The following is a 24329-nucleotide window of genomic DNA, read 5'->3' as shown; positions in this document are numbered from 1 at the left end:
AGCTGAACAAATCTTCTAAAATCCACTTTTTATTGGGTCATACAAAAAATATTTTAAAAGTCCACCTTGGAGAAGAACAGCAAACGCATTTCGAACTAAAGGTTCTTAATCATTGCATAGCAAAAAAAACAGCAAGGAAGTGGTATTTATATGTCATGTCCTGCTATGCACCTGTTCAAGGCTGAGTTAATCATAAATTTAAACACACATACCATGTTAAAATCGTATAGCATAGAAACAATGCATATAAATGTAAATAATCCAAAAGAAAAAGAAAAGAAGAAAAAAGGAACATATATATACTAATAATCTATAAATGATCATTCATAATGATACATCAAATCATGTCTGATGTTTAAACCCGCTTGTACACGTGTATTTAAAGTGTAAATCCACCAACTTTGTCTATTAAGGAGCTTTCTCCTATAATCATCCACCAAATCTCCACCAATCGCAACGGACAACGGAGGGGACACCACAGTCAGTGAATCCTTCCTTATTTAGTATAGAGTCTACCAATACTTTGGGCGTATGAGCCCAGCTGCGAAGCAAGCTGCACCGCCTGTGCATCTAATAATAATTTTTAACTGCATCTAGCCTAGGCAGACTGTGGGGACCCCCAACCAAACCCAGACGCTCTGCATCTAACCCAGCCAATCATTTGATAGTATTGCTAGTAGCAGAGTCGCATGGGCTCTAAACCTTGCATAGCCTGTGCATTTTTTCAGATCGATAAGGATGACCCAACTCGTGTTATCTGTAACATTTGTCACCAAAAGCTAGGTAGAGGCCAAAAAATCCATAGTTTGAGTACTTCATGCATGAACAGTCACACGGATATGAAGCATAAGTTGCTGTGCGAAGCTCACTGTGCTACAATGCGGCCTAGCGGGCTGGGACAACCACCATCTGCCCTCATTCAGGGGAGACTAAAAGCTTGAGGATTTTGGAAAATCACCTCACCAACCATTTTAAGCAACTCTGGGACAATTGATGCCACTTAAGTGGTGTCTGTGCCACAATTTTTGGAAAAAATGGAGACTCTTTTTGGAGTCCCCTTGCTGTGTTTTACATGACGTTGACATCGTCAATTCCAGGTGGGTCAGGTCTCTCCCCCCCCTTTTAACCGTAAGAAACAAGATACACTATGGCTTGGGGTAACACAGATGGTTGAGTCTGAAGAGCTGCTTACTCATACTATAGCCTGGGAATCAGAGGTCTGCTCCAAAGCTTCAGTGTCTGCTAGTCAGCGGAGTAGCCACCGCCTGTAGATCTAATTAGAATTTTTCTTTTCTTTGTTGAAAAAGTACAAGAAAATACAATATACATAGTAAAAGGGGTAGTATAACTATAAATTTATGCATAACGACAGTACATTGGGGGGTACAGGGAGGGTTTTCCATCAATATCCAGATCAAGCATGTATTTTTCCATATGAAAGAGAGAGAGACGGAGTGGACCACGGCAGACCACCAATCAATAGAGTGCGATTATGATCATTGTTGTGCCGACATCACGCATAACTTTAGTTGGGGGCTAGATGGTAGGCGTCAAAGTTTTGCAAATCAATCCAATTCCTCCAAATCACACAGTATCTGTCAACATCAGCCGGTGAGATGGCAATCAGATGCTCCATCCTATTAAGGAGGGAGATCTCCGCAAACCATTCCTCCACAGTGGGTGGGTCTCTGCTTTTCCAGTGTCGTGGAATGACATTCTTTGCCGCCTGTATTAGGAAGCTTATTGATGACCTTTTATAACTACGTTTACTTATTGGTAACATTGATAAAAGGAGGGCTTCTGGCGTATTAGGGATAGTCAAACCAGTTATTTTCTCAATCATGGGAACCACCTTTGCCCAAAATGCATTTATTATAGGGCATGCCCACCATATGTGTGACAATGTCCCTTCCTCCTCCCCACATCTCCAACATCTATCTGAGACCACTGGACACCATCTATGAAGGACTGCTGGTACCCGGTACCATCTAGAGATAATTTTGAAGGAGGTTTCCTGAGCTTTGGACCCTATTGAGGTTTTATGTGTTAGGAAGAAACATTTATCCAATTTTGAGTCAGGGAAGGACTTCCCCAGTTCCCTTTCCCATGCACCGCAGAATCCTGGCCTATTGTCAGTTACCTGGGCAATGAGGAGATTATACAGTAGGGAGATGGAGTGTGTAGGGGGTGAAAATGATAGGCTCAATTATTCAAAGTTTGTGAGATCTCTAGGAAGATGTGTGCGCTTCTTCACAGTTGAATAGAAGTGTTGTAACTAGTGTTGAGCCACCCCCGTAGTGTTCGGGTTCGGTTCGGTTCGTTGAACACCGGGATGTTCGAGGAACTGTTCGTCGAACTGTTCGTCGAACACCTTAGAACACCGTCAAACACCGTTAAAACCAATGGCAGGCAAACAAAAACACATAGAAAACACCTTCAAAGGTGTCCAAAAGCTGACAAACTGCTCAGAAGACGCTCTCTTTAAAAAAGCCGGCCGGCAATTCAGCAGCGGCATACACCGGTACCCGACAATTTAGACAAGAAGGAATAGAGCCTCACACATAGATTAGATAGATAGAAACATGTCAGTCACACATATAAGAAGCCCAGTGACAGTGCTGCTTACTGTACTTGTCATTTAGTGTAAAGGATTTATTTAAAAAAATAATAGTGTTTTCATGCACCATCTCTTTAAAAAAGTCGGCCGGCAATTCAGCAGCGGTACCCGACAATTTATAACAGAAAGAATAGAGCATCACACATAGATAGATATAAACATGCCAATCACATATATAATAAGTACAGTGATAGTGTTGGTTACTGTACTTGTCATTTAGTGTAAAGGATTTATTTAAAAAAATAATAGTGTTTTCATGCACCGTCTCTTTAAAAAAGCCGGTCGGCAATTCAGCATCTGTACCCGAAAATTTAGAATAGAAGGAATAGAGAATCACACATAGATTATATAGATAGAAACATGTCAGTCACATATATATGAAGTACAGTGACAGTGTTGATTACTGTACTTGTCATTTAGTGTTAAAATAAAGGATTTATTAAAAAAAAAAATGGCGTGGGGGTCCCCGTAATTTTAGTCTCTAGCGGAGGTTAAGCAGACGGCTGGGGCAGATATTTGAAGCCTGGGAAGGGGGTAATACTCATGGAGCTTCCCAGGCTACTAATATCAGCCCCCAGCTGAATACCTAGCCTTTACTAGCTATTAAAATGGGGGACCCCCCCAAATAAATGACGTGGGGTCCCCCCTATTTTAATAGCTAGCAAAGGCTAGGCAGACAGCTGGGGGCTGATATTAATAGCCCAGGAAGGGTGCCATGAATATTGGCCCCCTCCCAGGCTAGAAACATCAGCCGTCAGCCGCCCCAGAAATGGCGCATCCATAGGATGCGCCAATTCTGGCACTTAGCCTCGCTCTTCCACGCTGCCCTGGTGCGGTGGCAGGGGGTAATAGGGCTGGGGTTGATGTCAGCTTATAATGCCAGCTGACATCAAGCCCAGGTTAGTAATGGAGAGGCGTCTATAAGACACCCCCATTACTAACCCCATAGTCAAGGTTAAAAAAAAAAACACAAACACCCAGAATAAAGTCCTTTAATTGAAATAAACACACAATTCTTTATTGTTCTAAATTAAACTATACTTACCATCACGCCCATTCCAGCTGAAGCCAACGATCTCCTGCAATAAAAGTAAAATAATAAAGCAACCTCATCCTTACCTTTCCATGGTTCCCACGACAGCTTCAGCTCTGCTACATCGAGATGACAGGCTGGACCGCTGCAGAACGCTGCCATCCAGCCTGTCATCCCGCAGACACTGAGAAGCGCAGGAATGCTTCCGCTCCTCAGTGTCTCTCTGTGACGGCATAAAGATGAGCCGAGGTCATGTCCAATGAACTCAGCTCACCTCATGTACGTCACTGACAGCGTGGGAGAATTCTCACGCTGAAGCGCTGAGTGCAGGAGAATTTTCCCACGCTGTCAGTGACGTGCATGAGGCTGATATTTAAATTTGGCGCACAAATCGGTGATTGGTCGCGGGCAGCGTCCGCGACCAATCAGCACGGTAGTGTTTAACTTTGGCGGCAAGATCAGTGATTGGTCGCGCGCCAAGACCGCGACCAATCACCGATTTGGGCGCCACATTTAAATATCGGCCGCGACCAATCAGCACAGCGTTGTTTAAATGTGGATCCAAGATCGGTGATTGGTCGCGGCCGATATTTAAATTTGGCGCACAAATCTGTGATTGGTCGCGGGCAGCGTCCGCGACCAATCAGCACAGTAGTGTTTAACTTTGGCGGCAAGATCAGTGATTGGTCGCGGTCAAGACGGCGACCAATCACCGATTTGTGCAGCACATTTAAATAGCGGCCGCGACCAATTGGATGTCAGCGCCGCTCCCCGATCCTCCCTTCACTCCCTAGCCGCATGGATGTCAGCGGCGCTGCCTGTGCGGATACTTCCGCTGCGAGAACCCGGGACATGAGCGGGCGCTCGCAGCAGAAGTATCCCGACCCGCAGCGCCGCTCCCCGGTCCTCCCTTCACACCCTAGCCGCTGATGTCCCCACAGTATCCGCATGGTGTTACAAAGGTCCGGACATTTGTGTTAAAAATCGCTGATTGGTCGCTGGCGCTGCCCGCGACCAATCACCGATTTGGGCGCCAAATTTAAATATCAGCCGCGACCAATCACCGATTTGGGCGCCAAATTTAAATATCCTCCGCGACCAATCACCCATCTTGGCTCCACATTTAAACACCGCTGTACTGATTGGTCGCGGACGCTATTTAAATGTGGCGCCAAAATCGGTGATTGGTCGCGCCCAGCGTCGGCGATCAATCAGCACAGCGGTGTTTAAATGTGGAGCCAAGATTGGTGATTGGTTGTGGCCGATATTTAAATTTGGCGCCCAAATCGGTGATTGGTCGCGGGCAGCGCCCGCGACCAATCAGCGATTTTTAACACAAATGTCCGGATCTTTGTAACACCATGCGGATACTGTGGGGAGATCAGCGGCTAGGGTGTCAAGGGAGGACCGGGGAGCGGCGCTGCGGGTCGGGATACTTCTGCTGCGAGCAGTCGCTCATCTCCCGGCTTCTCGCAACGGAAGTATCCGACCAGGCAGCGGCGCTCCCCGGTCCTCACCAATACGATTTGCTGATTGGTCGCGCTCTCCGCACGCGACCAATCAGTGATCTTGGCGCTAAAGTTAAACACCGCTCTGCTGATTGGTCGCGGACGCTGCCCGCGACCAATCACCGATTTGGGCGCCACATTTAAATAGCGGCCGCGACCAATCAGCGAGCTTGGCGCCAAATTTAAACAACGCTCTGCTGATTGGTCGCGGACGCCAGACGCGTCCAATCAGTGAGATTGGCGCCAAATTTAAACAACGCTCTGCAGATTGGTCGCGGACTCCAGCCGCGACCAATCAGCGAGATTGGCGCCAAATTTAAACCCCGCTCTGCTAATTGGTCGCGGATGCCGGCCGCGACTAATCAGCATTATTGGCGCCAAATTTAAACACCGCTCTGCTGATTGATCGCGGTCGCCGTCCGCGACCAATCAGTAGTATTGGCGCCAAATTTAAACCCTGCTCGTCTGATTGGTCACGGTTGCCGGCCGCGACCAATCAGCAGTATTGGCGCCAAATTTAAACCCCGGTCTGCTGATTGGTCACAGTTGCCTTCCGTGACCAATCAGCGATTTTGACGCCAAATTTAAACACCGCTCTGCTGATTGGTCGCGGCCGGCGATTGCGACCAATCAGCATTATTGGCGCCAAATTTAAACCCCGCTCTGCTGATTGGTCGTGACCGCCGGCCGCGACTAATCAACATTGTTGCCGCCAAATTTAAACACCGCTCTGCTGAATGGTCGAGGTCGTGACCAATCACCATTATTGGTGCCAAATTTAAACACCGCTTTGCTGATTGGTCGCGACCACAACCTATCAGCATTATTGGCGCAAAATTTAAACCCCGCTCTGCTGATTAGTCGCGACCGCCGGCCGTGACCAATCAGTGATATAGTCGCCAAATTTCAACACTGCTTTGCTGATTGGTCGCGGTTGCTGGCCTCGACCAGTCAGCGATTTTGGCGCCAAATTTAAACACCGCTCTGCTGATTGTGCCGGGTCTGCCGCATACATATTCTAGAATACCCGATGCGTTAGAATCGGGCCACCATCTAGTTTCATTAAATAATTTAAAAAAAAATTGACGTGGGGCTTCGCACTATATTTGTGTCCAGTCAGGTACAGCAGGCAGGAACGGGCTGCCCCCAACCACCAGCTGCCTATTTGTACCTGGCCGGACACAACAATATAGGGAAGCCCTTTTTTTCTTAATTATTTCATGAATTTCATGAAATAATTAAAAAAAAAAATACGTGGGGCTTCGCCCTATTTTTGTGTCCAGCCAGGTACAACTAGGCAGCTGGGGGCTGGAATCTGCAGCGCAGGGAGGCCCAAGCTTTCTGGGTCCCCCCAACTGCAAATTGCAGTCCGCAGCCGCCCCGGAAAATGGCGCGTTCATAGAAGCGCCATCTTCTGGCGCTGTACCCAACTCATCCAGGGCCCTGGTGCGGTGGCTCACTGGGCAATAAAGGGGTTAGGGCCAGCTTGGCATTATCAGCTGGCCCTAAGCCCGAAATTCATGGGGTCACGCCAATATTAGACATGACCACTATGAATTTCTAGTAAAGTATTTAAAAAAAACACAACACCCAGAAAAAAGTCCTTTAATTGAAATAAACACACAATTCTTTATTGTTCTAAATTAAACCATACTTACCGTCACGCCCATTCCAGCTGAAGCCAACGATCTCCTGCAATAAAAGTAAAATAATAAAGCAACCTCATCCTTACCTTTCCATGGTTCCCAGACAGCTTCAGCTCTGCTACATCGAGATGACAGGCTGGACCGCAGCAGAACGCTGCCATCCAGCCTGTCATCCCGCAGACACTGAGAAGCACAGGCATGCTTGCGCTCCTCAGTGTCTCGCTGTGACGGCATCCAGATGAGCCGAGGTCATGTCCAATGAACTCAGCTCACCTCATGTACATCACTGACAGCGTGGAAGAATTCTCCTGCACTCAGCGCTTCAGCGTGAGAATTCTCCCACGCTGTCAGTGACGTACATGAGGTCAGCTGAGTTCAATGGACATGAATGAGCTCACCTCATGCACGTCACTGACAGCGTGGGAAAATTCTCCTGCACTCAGCGCTTCAGCGTGAGAATTTTCCCACGCTGTCAGTGACGTGCATGAGGTGAGCTCATTCATGTCCAATGAACTCGGCTCACCTCATGCACGTCACTGACAGCGTGGGAAAATTCTCACGCTGAAGCGCTGAGTGCAGGAGAATTCTCCCACGCTGTCAGTGACGTGCATGAGGTGAGCCGAGTTCATTGTCGGCTAATCTTTATGCCGTCACAGCGAGACACTGAGGAGCGCAAGCAAGCCTGCGCTTCTCAGTGTCTGCGGGATGACAGGCTGGATGGCAGCGTTCTGCTGCGGTCCAGCCTGTCATCTCAATGTAGCAGAGCTGAAGCTGTCCTGGGAACCATGGAAAGGTAAGGATGAGGTTGCTTTATTATTTTACTTTTATTGCAGGAGATCGTTGGCTTCAGCTGGAATGGGCGTGGTGGTAAGTATGGTTTAATTTAGAACAATAAAGGATTGTGTCTTTATTTCAATTAAAGGACTTTATTCTGGGTGTTTGTGTTTTCTTTTAACTTTGACTATGGGGTTAGTAATGGGGGTGTCTTATAGACGCCTCTCCATTACTAACCTGGGCTTGATGTCAGCTGGCATTATAAGCTGACATCAACCCCAGCCCTATTACCCCACTGCCACCGCTACAGGGCAGTGGGAAGAGCGAGGCTAAGTGCCAGAATTGGCGCATCCTATGGATGCGCCATTTCTGGGGCGGCTGACGGCTGGTGTTTCTAGCCTGGGAGGGGGCCAATATTCATTGCACCCTTCCTGGGCTATTAATATCAGCCCCCAGCTGTCTGCCTAGCCTTTGCTAGCTATTAAAATAGGGGGGACCCCACATAATTTTTTTGGGGGGGTCCCCCATTTAAATAGCTAGTAAAGGCTAGGTATTCCGCTGGGGGCTGATATTAGTAGCCTGGGAAGCTCCGTGGGTATTACCCCCTTCCCAGGCTTCAAACATCTGCCCCAGCCGTCTGCTTACCCTCCGCTAGAGCCTAAAATTACGGGGAACCCCACGCCAATTTTTTTTTAAATAAATCCTTTATTTTAACACTAAATGACAAGTACAGTAATCAACACTATCACTGTACTTCTTATATATGTGACTGACATGTTTCTATCTATCTAATCTTTGTGTGATGCTCTATTCCTTCTATTCTAAATTGTCGGGTACAGATGCTGAAATGCCGGCCGGCTTTTTTAAAGAGACAGTGCATGAAAACACTATTATTTTTTTTAATAAATCCTTTACACTAAATGACAAGTACAGTAAGCAACACTGTCACTGTACTTCATATATATGTGACTGACATGTTTCTATCTATCTAATCTATGTGTGATTCTCTATTCTTTCTATTCCAAATTGTCGGGTACTGCTGCTGAATTGCCGGCCGGATTTTTTAAAGAGACGGTGCATGAAAACACTATTATTTTTTTTGATAAATCCTTTACACTAAGTGACAAGTACAGTAAGCAACACTGTCACTGTACTTCATATATATGTGGCTGACATGTTTCTATCTATCTAATCTATGTGTGAAGCTCTATTCTTTCGGTTCTAAATTGTCGGGTACCGGTGTATGCCGCTGCTGAATTGCCGGCTTTTCATGTTTCACTGTTGGCACTGTTCCCATCGATTTGGGCAATCACTGTAATGCCACAACCACCATGGCTGTGGCATTACAGTGAGTGGCAGACAATCCCTGCATGATTGGTGCTCTAAATAGCGCCAGACATGCAGGACAAGCTTTTGGTGCACGAACAGTTATCGAAAATAACCTCGAACAGCCGAATTTTTTGCAAATCGTTCGGGTTCGTCGAACAATTTGAACACCGCCCAAAACAGCTCGAATTTGAGATTGGCGAACAGTTCTAGTTGAACACCGCTCATCTCTAGTTGTAACTGGCTATATTCAAAATTAGCCTTCGGGGAAGTGTCTCTTCCCTGTAACAATTCATTGAGGGGGAGCAGCGAAGTATTGGAGATGACATGAGAAAATAATATCGGATGGGATTTATTTGAACCGAGAAATCTATTTGCAGATAGTCCTGGTGGGAAATCTGGATTATCTGAAATTGGGAGCAAGGGGCCCTGGGGGTCGATTGAAGATAAGCTTTTTTTTTGGGATCTCAAAGCCAAAGCAGTGGCATAAGTACTATATGACATGAGGCCAAGAGAGGGGACAATTAAGTGGGCGCACCATGGGAGAGTGGTAAGAGCTTTAGGACAAATGGATTGAGCTATTTTGACCCACAATTTCCCCTCCAAATGATGGAAGAAGTCCAGAATTCTAGCGTGTACTGCTGCCATGTAATACCTTCTACAATCCGGAAGGCTAAGGCCCCCCTTTTGTTTGTGTCTGATCAGAACGTCCCCCCGAATGCGTGGACGCCCACTTGCCCAGATAAATCTGCAAAAGCTACTGTGTAGTCTTATCCAAAAATTTGAGAGAATTACCACGGGAATGGTTTGGAAGAGGTATAAGAGTTTAGGTAGGACGTTCATTTTTAGTATATTTATTCTGCCGAACAAGGAAAAATCCTTCACCGGCCAAGAAGTAAGATCTCTATGGAGTTGTTCAACAAAGGGTCCAAAATTAAGATAAAATAGACGGGAGAGGTCTCTATGAATACGAATTCCTAAGTATTTGATACCCTGTGAGGGCCAGGCAATGGGAAAGTTGGACTGGATGGAATCCTGTATGGATTTGGGGAGGGAGATATCGAAGGCCTCAGACTTCACTGCATTGATTTTAAAATTTGACCATGTACCAAAGTGATCTATTTCAGCCATAACAGCAGTGATGGATATATGTGGTTGAGTGATATATACTAGGACATCATCAGCAAAAGCAGAGCACTTGTACTCGGTGCCTCCCACCTCAGTCCCCCTAATATTGGGGTTATCGTGAATTGATGAGAGCAGGTGCTCCATCACTAGGATGTATAAGAGAGGGGACAGAGGACATCCCTGCCTTGTCCCATTGGTGATTATGATGTTCCATTTATCTTCAGCCTAGCTGGCGGATTGCGATACAGGGCCATGATTTTGGCTATAAAAGGTCCCCTACCCCAAGCTTTTTAAGAGAATAATATATGGCGTGCCAGGAGACTCTATGGAATGCTTTCTCAGCATCAAACGCGAGTATCTAATTACAAATTTTTAACTGCATCTAGCCCAAGCAATACTTTGGGCCTAGTAGCAGTGTCTACTAGTCAGCGGATTAACCCAGCTGTTAAGCAAGCTACACCACCTGTAGTTTGGACACAATTTTTTCAAAGGAAATGGTTCAGGCCCCCGGGACACTCAGTGAAGAGCATCGGGGAGGCAACCCAAGGCACAGAGGCTGGGACTGGCGGTAGGACGCCTTGCGGTGGACCACCAAGCTCGATCCTTATAAAAGCTTTTTAACTGCAGCAGCTTTAGTGGACGCTACTGGAGCTGGAATTAACGCGGCTGCTGGCATGAGACTTGCCCTCCAATAGATCCTTGTAAAAGGATTTAAAGTGTACTCATTCAAATTAGAGAGACAATTTAAATTAAAAAGATTAGACCTGCCTCCACCGCAGGGGGGCTCGCTCGACCCACCAGCGGACAGGCAAATGTATTGGGAGAGGGGGGCTGGCCGTCAGGGTCCACCGCGGCTCTGGCACAAACCCGGCGACTTGCCGTGTCAGCTTCGCACTTTTTTAGTTTTAGCAGGGCATGACATGCCTATATCTGTGTCTCCCCCTCCTTTTACTCCTCCACCTCTTTTCTTTTCGCATGACTATATGTACTTGTCACTTTTCCATGTGTTAGTTGTGTATTCTGAGCAGTTTGACAGCTTTTGGACACCTTTGAAGTGTTTTCTATGTGTTTTCCATGTGTTTCTATGTGTTTTTGTTTGCCTGCCATTGGTTTTAACGGTGTTCGAAGGTGCTCGATGAACAGTTCGACGAACAGTTTGGCGAACATACGGGTGTTCGATGAACCGAACCGAACTCGAACACTACGGGGGTGGCTCAACTCTAGTTGCCAGAGCCACCTGTAGGTCTTCCAGAGTCTGGAATTTTTTTAAAGACTCTGCTGATAACCCCAAAAAGGCCATTTTTACCACCTGCCATGCCAGCATCAGCAGGGGTGACAAAACTACCAGCCTGACCACCACCAGCATGATCGGGCACATGGCAGCAAAGCACCCGACTTTGTGGGGTGAACCCCAGGGTCCACGACCAGTGTCAGCGGGTGTCACCACTGCTTCTTCTGCTGTTGTGCGTGCAATAGAACCCCCTGCTGTGTGTGCAAGGCAATCTCCTGTCCATACTGCATGCAAAGATGCCCCCTCCTCTCAGTCTTCACTTGTTATGGCAGTTTCTCAAGAAACAGCATCAACATCCACGTCCACGTCACACCGCAGCGTTCAATTGTCCATATCCCAGACCTTTGAACGAAATTGAAAATTCGCAGCCAACGCCCCACAGGCCACAGTCCTAAATTCGCACATTTCATGACTGCTTGCGTTGAAAATACTGCCTTTTAGGCTGGTGGAGACGGAATCCTTACGCAACCTTATGGCGGTGGCCGTCCCTTGGTACTCGGTCCCCAGCCGACACTATTTTGCCCGGAGTGCCATCCCCGCACTACACAAGCATGTGTCCCAAAACATCTGCCGTGCCCTCAACAACGAATTTACTGGGAGAGTCCACCTGACAACGGACACGTGGACAAGTGCTTGGGGCCTGGGACGGTACATCTCCCTGCGGCACACTGGGTAAACATAGTGGAAGCCGGGACCCAGTCGGACCTTGGGACGGAACACATCCTCCCCACACCGAGGATTGCGGGCCATATGTCAGTCAGAGTTACCCCCACAGTGTACAGCTCCTGCGCATCATCCTCCTCCTCCTCCTCATGTTCAGCTTCCATCTCAGATATCACCACATCAGTTACAAGCTGGAAGCACTGCAGTACTGTCTCCGCCAAGCGGCAACAGGCTGTGCTGAAACTCATAATCTTAGGTGAGAAACCTCACACTGCTTGTGAGTTGTGGACAGCTGTGAAAGAGCAGGCAGATCTGTGGCTGAGACCGCTGAACCTACATCCAGGCATGGCCGTAACCTGGTGGCGGCTCTGAGACGAGGCGAGATCACACACGTACCATGCCTGGCTCATGTGCTTAACCTCATGGTTCAGCGGATTCGTAAATAGTACCCCAAGTTGCCAGATCTGCTCGTCAAAGTACGCTGCCTGTCAGATCATTTTCGCAAGTCGGCTACAGCTTCCGCCGCCCTTGATGTGTTGCAGCAGCGTTTGCAGCTTCCGTCACACCGACTGGGGTGTGATGTCCCCACACGTTGGAACTCTACCCTCCACATGTAGCAAAGGATTTGTGAGCAGAAGAGAGCAGTTGTGGAGTACCAGCTGCAACAAGGCCATCGATATTCAGGTTAGACTCCACACATAAGACCTCAGGAGTGGACCTGGATGTCTGACATTTGTACCATTCTGACAAACTTTGAGGAGTCCACCAAGATGGTGAGAGGCGATGACGCCATCATTAGCGTCAGGATTATAGTTGTCTGTCTTTTGCAATGCTCTCTACAGAGAATTAAAGAGGAGGAATTGCAGCCAGAGTATGATGAGATGGATCAAGAAGCAGTAGCGGTCGATTACACACAGCCCAGCCTCATCTCATCCCAATGTGCATTGGGGGACAATGAGGGAGACAAGGAGGAGGAGGAGGAAGAACAGGAGCTGGTATCATGCGCTGTAGACGGTAGAACCTGTACAACTGTCATACCGTCGGTTCAGCGTGGGTGGCCTGAGGACAGGGGGGAGGAGGAGGAGGAGGAGAGCAAGGTCAGTCACCATCTTGGAGAGGACACGGAAGTCTTGCCCGTTACCAGTCTGGCACGCATGGCTGACTTTATGTTACGCTGCCTTAACCGTGACCCTCGCGTTGTCAAAATGTTGGGTGACAGTCATTACTGGTTGGTGACACTTTTAGACCCCCGCTACAAGGAGAACTTTCACTCTCTTATTCCTGAGGTGGAGAGGTCTACAAAAATGGGGCAGTACCAGAAGGCCCTTGCTGCAGAACTGTTAAAAACATTCCCATCTAAACACGCTAACGGCAGAGGTCACAGTTCGTTGCCCAACCAAAGCGTACATGCGAGAGAGACGCAACTCCAATCCAGCAGAGGCAGGGGAACACTGTCAACGTTCTGGGACAGTTTTCTCAAACCCTCCCTTCGGACAGACCCTGAGGCGTGGGGTACTCTCACAAGGAGTGGAAAGTTTCAAAAGATGGTGAGGGAATACCTTGCCGACCGTACCAGCGTCCTCCATGATTCCTCTGTGCCTTTTAATTATTGGGTATCCAAGCTGGACACTTGGTATGGACTCGCTCTGTACGCCTTGGAGGTCCTGGCCTGCCCTGCCGCTAGCATGTTATCGGAGCGTGTTTTTAGTGCCGCTGGGGGAATTATAACTGACAAGCGCACTCGCCTGTCAACTGACAATGCTGACAAGCTGACCCTTATCAAAATGAACAAGGGCTGGATTGGGCCAGACTTCTCATCACCACCAAATGACAGCAGAGTAACATAAAGTCAAATCTACTGTGTTATTTCGGGAGGTGTATTCACATGCACCGCTTCACACCCACACATGGGTATACGCTTGCTCATTTCGGCTGTTTTATGTTCTTCTCCTTATCCTCAGTAGTGTTGAGCCACCCCCGTAGTGTTCGAGTTCGGTTCGGTTCGTCGAACACCCGTGTGTTCGCCGAACTGTTCGTCGAACTGTTCGTCGAACACCTTCGAACACCGTTAAAACCAATGGCAGGCAAACAAAAACACATAGAAACACATAGAAAACACCTTCAAAGGTGTCCAAAAGCTGACAAACTGCTCAGAAGACACAACTAACACATGGAAAAGTGACAAGTACATATAGTCATGCGAAAAGAAAAGAGGTGGAGGAGTAAAAGGAGGGGGAGACACAGATATAGGCATGTCATGCCCTTCTAAAATCCAAAAAGTGAGAAGCCGAGACGGCCAGTCCGCTCCTGCCCGTGCCACCTCCGTGTCGCCGGGTTTGTGCCAGAGCCGCGGTGAACCCTGACGGCCAGCCCCCCTCTCCCAATACTGGTGCCTGTCCGCTGGTGGGTCGAGAGAGCCCCCCTGTGGTGGAGGCAGCTCTAAGCTTTTTAATTTAAATTGTCCCTCTAATTTGAATGAATACACTTTAAATCCATTTACAAGGATCTATTGGAGGGCAAGTCTCATGCTAGCAGCCGCGTAATTCCAGCTCCAGTAGCGTCCACTAAAGCTGCTGCAGTTAAAAAGCTTTTATAAGGATCGAGCTCGGCTGTCCACCGCAAGGCATCCTAGTGCCAGTCCCAGCCCCTATGCCTTGGGGTGCCTCCTGATGCTCTTCACTAAGTATCCCGTGGTCCCGAAGCATTTCCTTTGAAAAAATTAAGTGTCCAAACTACAGGTGGTGTAGCTTGCTTAACAGCCGGGATAATCCGCTGACTAGCAGACACTGCTACTAGGCACAAAGTATTTCCTGGGCTAGATGCAGTTAAAAATTTGTAAGTAGATACTCTCGTTGGATGCTGAGAAAGCATTCCATAGAGTCTCCTGGCACGCCATATATGATTCTCTTAAAAAGCTTGGGGTAGGGGTCTAGGGGACCCTTTTATAGCCAAAATCACGGCCCTGTATCACAATACGTCACCTAGGCTGAAGATAAATGGAACTGTAGCACCGAGGGCTCGGTTGCTACAGACGTATTGCACCTCACCCAGAGGTGTGATATCTCACTCTCAGATAAGGATGGAGTGTGGATCAGGACCCGACACCTGCATGCATTACACCACATTGCCGTGGGGCAGGGTGACCAATATGCCCCTGAGATGGGCACGACAGTCCCTGTCCCTGGCTGGAGTGGGGGGAGGGAACACTGAGGAAGGGGAACCCTGCAGTGCAGGAGCAGGGAGGAAGCAGTTCCTGGGTGCATTGAGAAGGGAGTATAAAAGGTGGGCACCATCTTAGTTCAGTGCAGAGAAGTCTGAGCAGAAGTGGCAGGGAGCAGGGGCTCTGCATGAGCTCTGCTCCGGAGGCGGGCCTAGTAACAGAGGCCCAGGCCTGCAAGAGGGAGAAGGAAGGAAGAGGAGCGGAGAAGGCTCCAGGAACGAGGAATGAAGGGATCCCAGGGGTGCGGACGGGCAAGTCGCCACCGCACGCCCGAATCCACCTGCGTGGAGGGGTCAGGCCAAAGGGGGAGACCGGTCCCCGAACTAGTGGAGGCAGGAAACGACCCTCAGCTAGAAACCGGAGGCTCTGACATTTTATGTGGCGCAGCCCCTTGCTCCACCCGCTAGGAAGGCACCACATAGGGTCAGGGAAACTGGCGCCAAGTTTACCAAGAGGAGGCCCGAGGCAGCCGGACAGAAGTGTTGGTAAGAAAGGCCAGACAAAGGACACACAAAGGGGGTCCTGTGAAGCGCTCCAAAGTTATCTGGGAGTTGTCTGAGCCCCTCACCTGGTGAGCACAGTACGACGTGGGCAGCCGTTACCTGCAGACGTGGTCTGGATAATAAGAACTGTGAGTAAAGGCCCTGAACTGCATCACTGACTCCGTGTCGTTACTGCTGCTGCCCTGCACCATCACCCCCATCCTCCGCATACACTGCCCTGAGGCTATACTCCTCCCGTGGGGAGTTATGCTACGCTCTGCTGCACCCACAACACCAGCCTTAGCGGTCTGCCCTGTAGCGGCGGTTCACTCTGACCGCAATCCACGGGTGGCGTAGTCAGACATTTAAACATCAAAACCACATAAATAGTTCCGCCACTGGTTTGACCGCCCTGAGCCACGGAACCGGATCGCCGCCACGAAGACTACAACCACCAGCATCCACCAAAAAGGGTCCGGCTCCGGGTGTCCCAAGGCCCAGGGGGTGCGTCAGAACATTTTCATCACCTTTCACAATCACCAATGGGACAAGGCAGGGATGTCCTCTGTCCCCTCTCTTATACATCCTAGTGACGGAGCACCTGCTCTCATCAATTCGCCATAACCCCAATATTAGGTGGATTGAGGTGGGAGGCACCGAGTACAAGTGCTCTCTATTTGCTGATGATGTCCTAGTATATATCACTCAATCACATATATCCATCCCTGCTGTTATGGCTGAAATAGATCACTTTGTTACATGGTAAAATTTTAAAATCAATGCAGCGAAGTCTGAGGCCCTCGATGTCTCCCTCCCTAAATCCATATAGGATTCCATCCAGTCCAACTTTCCCTTTGCCTGGCCCTCACAGGGTATCAAATACTTAGGAATTCCTATTCATAGAGACCTCTCCCATCTATGTTATCTTAATTTTGGGCCCTTTATTGAACAATTCCATACAGACCACGGTTGGCAAGTTAGAACTGTAAGATTCACTACGTGAACCACTGGTGTTTTGTGGAAAAGCACATGTACACCGCGTTCCAAATTATTATGCAAAAAGTGTTTAGGAGTGATAAGGGAAGAATTTGTTTGTTTGTCAGTTAAACTCATTGATGGTGATGTGTGTCAGGGCTCTTTATATCACTGTAAGCAATTGCAGACACCTGTGCTAATTAGTTTGGCAGGTGTGTCCAATGAAAGGCAAGACTACTTAAGAAGGCTCTCTCACATTATTAAGCAGCCTACATTTTCTGCCAAAATGGGAAAGAAAAAGGATGTGTCGGCTGCTGAGAAGCAACAAATTGTGGAGTGTTTAGGTCAAGGCATGACTACAATCAACATTGTGCGATGATCAGGATGAAGTGTCTTGGCAATCAAGAAGTATGTAGCTGATTCACAGTACACACGTGTGCGTGCTGATAAGGGCAAATTGAGGACTCTTTCCTACAGGCAATTACGTCAGGTTGAAACAGCAGCGGCAAAAAAGCCTTGTCATAGCAGCAGACAAGTTTTTGAAGCTGCTTGTGCCTCCAACGTCCCCCGAACAAGATGCAGGGTCCTTCAGAGGTTTGCAGCTGTGCATATGCCATCCTGTCGACCTCCTCTATCCACTTCACACAAGCAGAAACGGCTCCAGTGGGCCAAACATTACATGAAGACTGATTTCAAAACTGTTTTGTTCACGGATGAGTGCCGTGCAGCGCTCGATGGTCCAGATGAATGGAGTGGAGGATGGCTGGTTGATGGACACCCCACGCAAACACGGCTACAGCGCCAACAAGGAGGAGGTGGAGTAATGTTTTGGGCTGGAATCATGGGGAGAGAGATTGTCGGCCCCTTTAGGATCCCTGAAGGCGCTAAAGATGAACTCCATAATGTATGTGGATTTTCTCAAACAGCACTTCCTGCCATGGTTCAAGAAGAAGAACCGTGTATTTCACAGCAAGATCATTTTTCTGCATGATAATGCACCATCTCATGCTGCACATAAAACATCTGCATCTCTGGCTGATATGGGCATAAAAGGGGACAAACTTATGGTGTGACCCCCATGCTCCCCTGACCTCTACCCCATTCAGAACCTTTGGAGCATCATTAAAAGGAGTGTCTATGATGGCGGGAGGCAGTTCACATCTAAGCAACAGCTCTGGGAGGGTATTCTGTCCTCATGCAAAACAATTGAAGCAGAAACCATCCAAAACCTGACAAATTCAATGGACGAGAGAGTTCAGAAGCTCCTTTCGAACAAGGGGTCCTATGTGAAAATGTAACATCACCTAGAATAAAGTTTTGAGTTGAAAACTGTTTGATTTCAGTTTCTAACAACCTGCTAATGCTTATAATTTCAAAAATGACCATTTTTTTGGTCTTTATTAAAATGAAAAGGTTGATCGAAAAGTTTGGGGGATCTAAGAGTGTGGCAACCCAGTAGTCATGATTACTTCGAATTATGACAATATGAGGGTCATGCTGCAGGTAATTATTTTCCGGGCTAGATGCAGCTAAAAATTATTTTTAATTTTAAATCTGGTGAAGCTTATTATAGATGGCCTAATAGGATCAGTGCTGCACACTGCTACAAAGCCCAAATTATTTTCCAGTCAAGATACAGATAAACATGATTAGTAATTTGAAAGCTTAAAACGGTTGGTAGGGTGATTTTAACCAATCATCAAGCTTTTACTCTCCCCAGGATGACACAGGGGTAGAAAAGTCGTTTCGGATCCATGATTTGTTCATCTTTATGAACGTGAGTCTGTCTACATTATCAGTGGAGAGCCGCATGCGCTTATCTGTCAGCACACCACCAGCAGCGCTGAACACACGTTCAGACAGAACGCTGGCTGCGGGGCATGACAAGATCTCCAAGGCGTAAGTGGCTAGCTCCGGCCATTTATCCAGATTGGAAGCCCAAAAAGAGCAAGGGTCCAGTGACACAGTCGTGGCTTCAATGTTTACTTGGAGATACTCCTGTACCATCGTCTCTAGGCGTTGACTATGTGTCAGACTTCTTGTCTCCTGTGGCCTTGCAAAGGATGGGCTAAAAAAGTGGTGAAATGATTCCGCAAAATTGATGTTACCAGCAGATACTGTGGTTCTGTTACGGTTTGAGTGCTGAACACTTGACGGTCCCACGGTTGGCAAGTTGGAACTGTGAGATTCACTACGTGCACCACTGGTATTTTGTGGAAAAGCACATGTAAGATTCTGCAACAGTCTCTGCTGATACTCCTGCATGCGTGCATCCCTTTCTATGGCAGGAATAATTTCTGCAAATTTACTTTTGTACCGGGGATCTAACAGTGTGGCAACCCAGTAGTCAGGATTATTTCTAATTCTCACAATTCGAGGGTCATGTTGCAGGTAGTGCAGCAAGAAGGCACTCATGTGTGTTGCGCATCCAGGAGCACCAAGTCCCTGTTGTGTTGGTGGCGAGGTAGCAATCATGCTTCCTTCCTCTGTCCTCTCCCCCCAACCTCGCACAACAGAAATGTGATCAAGGTCTCCCTCATCTGATGAGTCTTCCATCAGTTCGTCCTCCACTTCTTCCTGGGCTCCTGCACCTTCCTCACTAGTTTGGCTGCTACCATGCGCCCTGGTAAAATCATCTCCCCCACCCTCACATGCCTGCCGCCTTGGTGCTGCCGACCGTCTGGACCTTGCAGATGTTAGCCCTTCCGCATACAACTCCTCCTCCTCTACTTCCTCCACCTCCTCTTGTGCCACCACCTGACTCCGAATTCTGTTTAACATGTGCTCCATCATGTAAATCACTGGAATAGTCATGCTGATAATGGCATCGTCAGCACTAAACATCTTCGTCGCCATTTCAAAACTGTGCAGAAGGGTGCATAGGTCCCTGATCTGAGACCACTCCTCCAGCGTGATTTGCCCCACCTCTGAATCTCGTTGGCCCAGGCTATACGTCAGAACGTATTGCACCAGGGCTTGTCGGTGCTGCCACAGTCGCTGCAACATGTGCAGAGTTGAATTCCACCGGGTAGGCACATCGCATTTTAGCCGGTGAAGTGGCAGGCCCAACGACTTCTGTAGAGATGTAAGTCGCTGAGCTGCGGGATGTGAACGGCGGAAGTGAGCACACAGCGACCGTGCCCTCTGCAGAAGGCCATCTAGTCTGGGATAGTGGGCTAAAAATTGCTGGACAACCAGGTTCAACACGTGAGCCATACAAGGCACGTGTGTGACATTGCCCCGGCGAAGGGCCGCACCCAGGTTTGCAGCATTGTCGCACACGGCCTTCCCTGGTTTCAGGTCCAGTGGAGACAACCATTCATGAAATTGGTTCTCCAGAGCTGACCACAACTCCTCAGCTGTGTGACTCACATTTCCCAGACATTTCAATGTAAAAACCGCCTGATGACGTTGAGCCCTACTGCCAGCATAGTAAGGAGGTGTGCAGGATCCCTTCTGCGCAGTTAGAAAGCTTGTGGCATGACCAGACAGGCTTTGGGTGCAGGTGGAAGACCGAGAGGAGGTTGAGGAGGCAGAAGCAGTGGAGGAAAAATGACATAAAGAGGATTGACGCACAACTCGTGGGGACGGCAAGACTTGGACAGCAGCCCCTTGTCCTGCTGTCACCATAGTTACCCAGTGCCCAGTCAGCGACATGTAACGCCCCTGTCCATGCCTACTCGTCCAAGTGTCTGTGGTGAAATGCACCCTGTCACACACAGAGTTTCTCAAAGAAGCGGTGATGTTGTGTGCGACATGCTGGTGGAGCGCAGGCACACCTTTCTTTGAGAAGTAGTGCCGACTGGGCATCTGGTACTGGGGCACTGCGACGGACATAAGGTCTCGAAAATCCTCTGTGTCCACCAGGCGGAAAGGCAGCATTTCTGTAGCCAAGAGCTTGCAGATGGTGAAATTCAACCTCTTAGCTTTCTCATGGCTAGGAGGAAATGGTCTTTTACTTGTCCACATCTGAGGGACCGAGGGCTGGCTATTGTGCTTAGACGGGGTTGATAAGGGTGTCCCCGGCAAACTGACGGTCTGTGAGGAAGATGCAGGCGGACATGTTAGGTTGCCTTGATCCAAAGGTGGTGCTATCGATGTCGGACAGCGCTCAAGACCAGCTGGTGTTACCACCTCCAAAGAAAATGATGACCTGCCAATCACGCTGGCTGTTGCGGGTAAAGAGGTGGCAGGTCTGCGCCCCAAAACAGGTGTGACTGCTGTCCCCCCAGTCACAGAGGATGAAGAGGCCGCGGATGCACAAGGTATGGCAGACGGTGGTTGGCCCGGCCGGCTAGACCGCATTGTAGCACACTGAGCTTCCCACTGCAACTTATGCTTCATGTCCATGTGCCGGTTCATGCATGAAGTACTCAAACTATGTATTTTTTGGCCTCTACTTAGCTTTTGCTGACAAATGTTACAGATAACACGAGTTGGGTCATCTTTATCGATCTGAAAAAATGCCAAGGCTATGCAAGGCTTAGCACCCATGCGACCTGAAGAGCCACCACGACTTGTGGTGAGAGGCAGAGTTGTGTTTGAGGATGCAGTTGTTGACGTGCTTCCAGTACTACGTCTCTGTCCAGGAAGGCGCAACCTGACCTCGTCGTCACTAGCATCTTCCTCCACCTCCTCTGCTGACCTCATCTCTTGGCTGACTGTGGGTTGACAGTAAGTGGGATCTCCGACCTCATCATCATCACCCTGTGCGTTATCACACCCGTCGTCCTCAGAGCCAACCTGTTCCTGCCCTGACAAAAAACTAAAGTTGTCGCTCCAATCAGGTATTTGAGTCTTATCATCGTCTTCCTCATTGTCTCCACCAACAGGAGTTACAGTTTGGGAATGAGGGTCTACATTATGGTCAGAACCTTCTGCGTCTGGTCCTGGATCCGACTCATAAAGATTCTGGGCATCAGTGCAGATCATTTCCTCGTCTGGATTCACAGAAGCGCTGGAGTCGACCTCTGATTCCCAGGCTATAGTATGAGTAAACAGCTCTGCAGACTCAACCATCTGTTCTACCTCATACTCGGACGGGCAGCTGGAGATTTGGGAGCTGTGAGGAAGCAAGTGCGATTTGGGTGACACCTTTGAGGACTGGAGTATTTGTGATGTTGAAGTTGATGTGGAGGAGAGCCCACTTAAAGGAGCACTTGATATCCGTTGAAGCACCTGCTGTTTTTGTGCCTCATCTGGAATTTGTAGCGATTGGCGTGGCCGTAAGAAAGGGATCTTATCACATTGTCCGCTAAAAGAAGTAGACATTTTAGTTTGGCTGGAAGATGGTCTTTCTTCTGCACCTACCCCACGGACACAACCTTTTTTCCCCTTCCCAACACGCCTATTCCCCTTTCCACCAGCAGCAGGCCTTTTTCCACTCATTTTGGTGGTTAACTAATTCACAACTCTGGAGTTGTTTGCACAAAAAAACAATGGATGGTAACCGAGCAGAGCTGAGTGGCCAAACTGTGGTATTAGGCCAAAACTATTGGCTGGGTTAGATGCAGAAAAAAATTATTTTTAATTTGCAACCTGATGGAGGTCAGTATAGATGGACTAATAGACCAAGTCCCACACACCGCTAGAAGCCCAAATATTTTTTCAGAGCTAGATGCAGAAATTTTTTTTATTCAATTTGCAACCTGATGGAGGTCAGTATAGATGGACTAATAGACCAAGTCCCACACACTGCTAGAAGCCCAAATATTTTTTCAGAGCTAGATGCAGAAAAAAATTATTTTTAATTTGCAACCTGATGGAGGTCAGTATAGATGGACTAATAGACCAAGTCCCACACACTGCTAGAAGCCCAAATATTTTTTCAGAGCTAGATGCAGAAAAAAATTATTTTTAATTTGCAACCTGATGGAGGTCAGTATAGATGGACTAATAGACCAAGTCCCACACACTGCTAGAAGCCCAAATATTTTTTCAGAGCTAGATGCAGAAAAAAATTATTTTTAATTTGCAACCTGATGGAGGTCAGTATAGATGGACTAATAGAACAAGTCCCACACGCTGCTAGAAGCCCAAATATTTTTTCAGAGATAAATGAAGAAAAAAATTATTTTTAATTTGCAACCTGATGGAGGTCAGTATAGATGGACTAATAGACCAAGTCCCACACACTGCTAGAAGCCCAAATATTTTTTCAGAGCTAGATGCAGAAAAAAATTATTTTTAATTTGCAACCTGATGGAGGTCAGTATAGATGGACTAATAGAACAAGTCCCACACGCTGCTAGAAGCCCAAATATTTTTTCAGAGATAAATGAAGAAAAAAATTATTTTTAATTTGCAACCTGATGGAGGTCAGTATAGATGGACTAATAGACCAAGTCCCACACACTGCTAGAAGCCCAAATATTTTTTCAGAGCTAGATGCAGAAAAAAATTATTTTTAATTTGCAACCTGATGGAGGTCAGTATAGATGGACTAATAGACCAAGTCCCACACACCGCTAGAAGCCCAAATATTTTTTCAGAGCTAGATGCAGAAAAAAATTATATTCAATTTGCAACCTGCTGGAGGTCAGTATAGAAGGACTAATAGAACAAGTCCCACACACTGCTAGAAGCCCAAATATTTTTTCAGAGCTAAATGAAGAAAAAAATTATTTTTAATTTTCAACCTGATGGAGGTCAGTATAGATGGACTAATAGACCAAGTCCCACACACTGCTAGAAGCCCAAATATTTTTTCAGAGCTAGATGCAGAAAAAAATTATTTTTAATTTGCAACCTGATGGAGGTCAGTATAGATGGACTAATAGACCAAGTCCCACACACCGCTAGAAGCCCAAATATTTTTTCAGAGCTAGATGCAGAAAATTTTTTTATTCAATTTGCAACCTGATGGAGGTCAGTATAGATGGACTAATAGACCAAGTCCCACACACTGCTAGAAGCCCAAATATTTTTTCAGAGCTAGATGCAGAAAAAAATTATTTTTAATTTGCAACCTGATGGAGGTCAGTATAGATGGACTAATAGACCAAGTCCCACACACTGCTAGAAGCCCAAATATTTTTTCAGAGCTAGATGCAGAAAAAAATTATTTTTAATTTGCAACCTGATGGAGGTCAGTATAGATGGACTAATAGAACAAGTCCCACACGCTGCTAGAAGCCCAAATATTTTTTCAGAGATAAATGAAGAAAAAAATTATTTTTAATTTGCAACCTGATGGAGGTCAGTATAGATGGACTAATAGACCAAGTCCCACACACTGCTAGAAGCCCAAATATTTTTTCAGAGCTAGATGCAGAAAAAAATTATTTTTAATTTGCAACCTGATGGAGGTCAGTATAGATGGACTAATAGACCAAGTCCCACACACCGCTAGAAGCCCAAATATTTTTTCAGAGCTAGATGCAGAAAAAAATTATATTCAATTTGCAACCTGCTGGAGGTCAGTATAGAAGGACTAATAGAACAAGTCCCACACACTGCTAGAAGCCCAAATATTTTTTCAGAGCTAAATGAAGAAAAAAATTATTTTTAATTTTCAACCTGATGGAGGTCAGTATAGATGGACTAATAGACCAAGTCCCACACACTGCTAGAAGCCCAAATATTTTTTCAGAGCTAGATGCAGAAAAAAATTATTTTTAATTTGCAACCTGATGGAGGTCAGTATAGATGGACTAATAGACCAAGT

The sequence above is a fragment of the Phyllobates terribilis genome, unplaced genomic scaffold (genome assembly GCF_046119375.1).
Source record: "Phyllobates terribilis strain yellow unplaced genomic scaffold, ASM4611937v1 Scaffold_1__5_contigs__length_1240528914, whole genome shotgun sequence".
Taxonomy (NCBI): domain Eukaryota; kingdom Metazoa; phylum Chordata; class Amphibia; order Anura; family Dendrobatidae; genus Phyllobates; species Phyllobates terribilis.
This window is presented reverse-complemented; position numbering follows the sequence as displayed.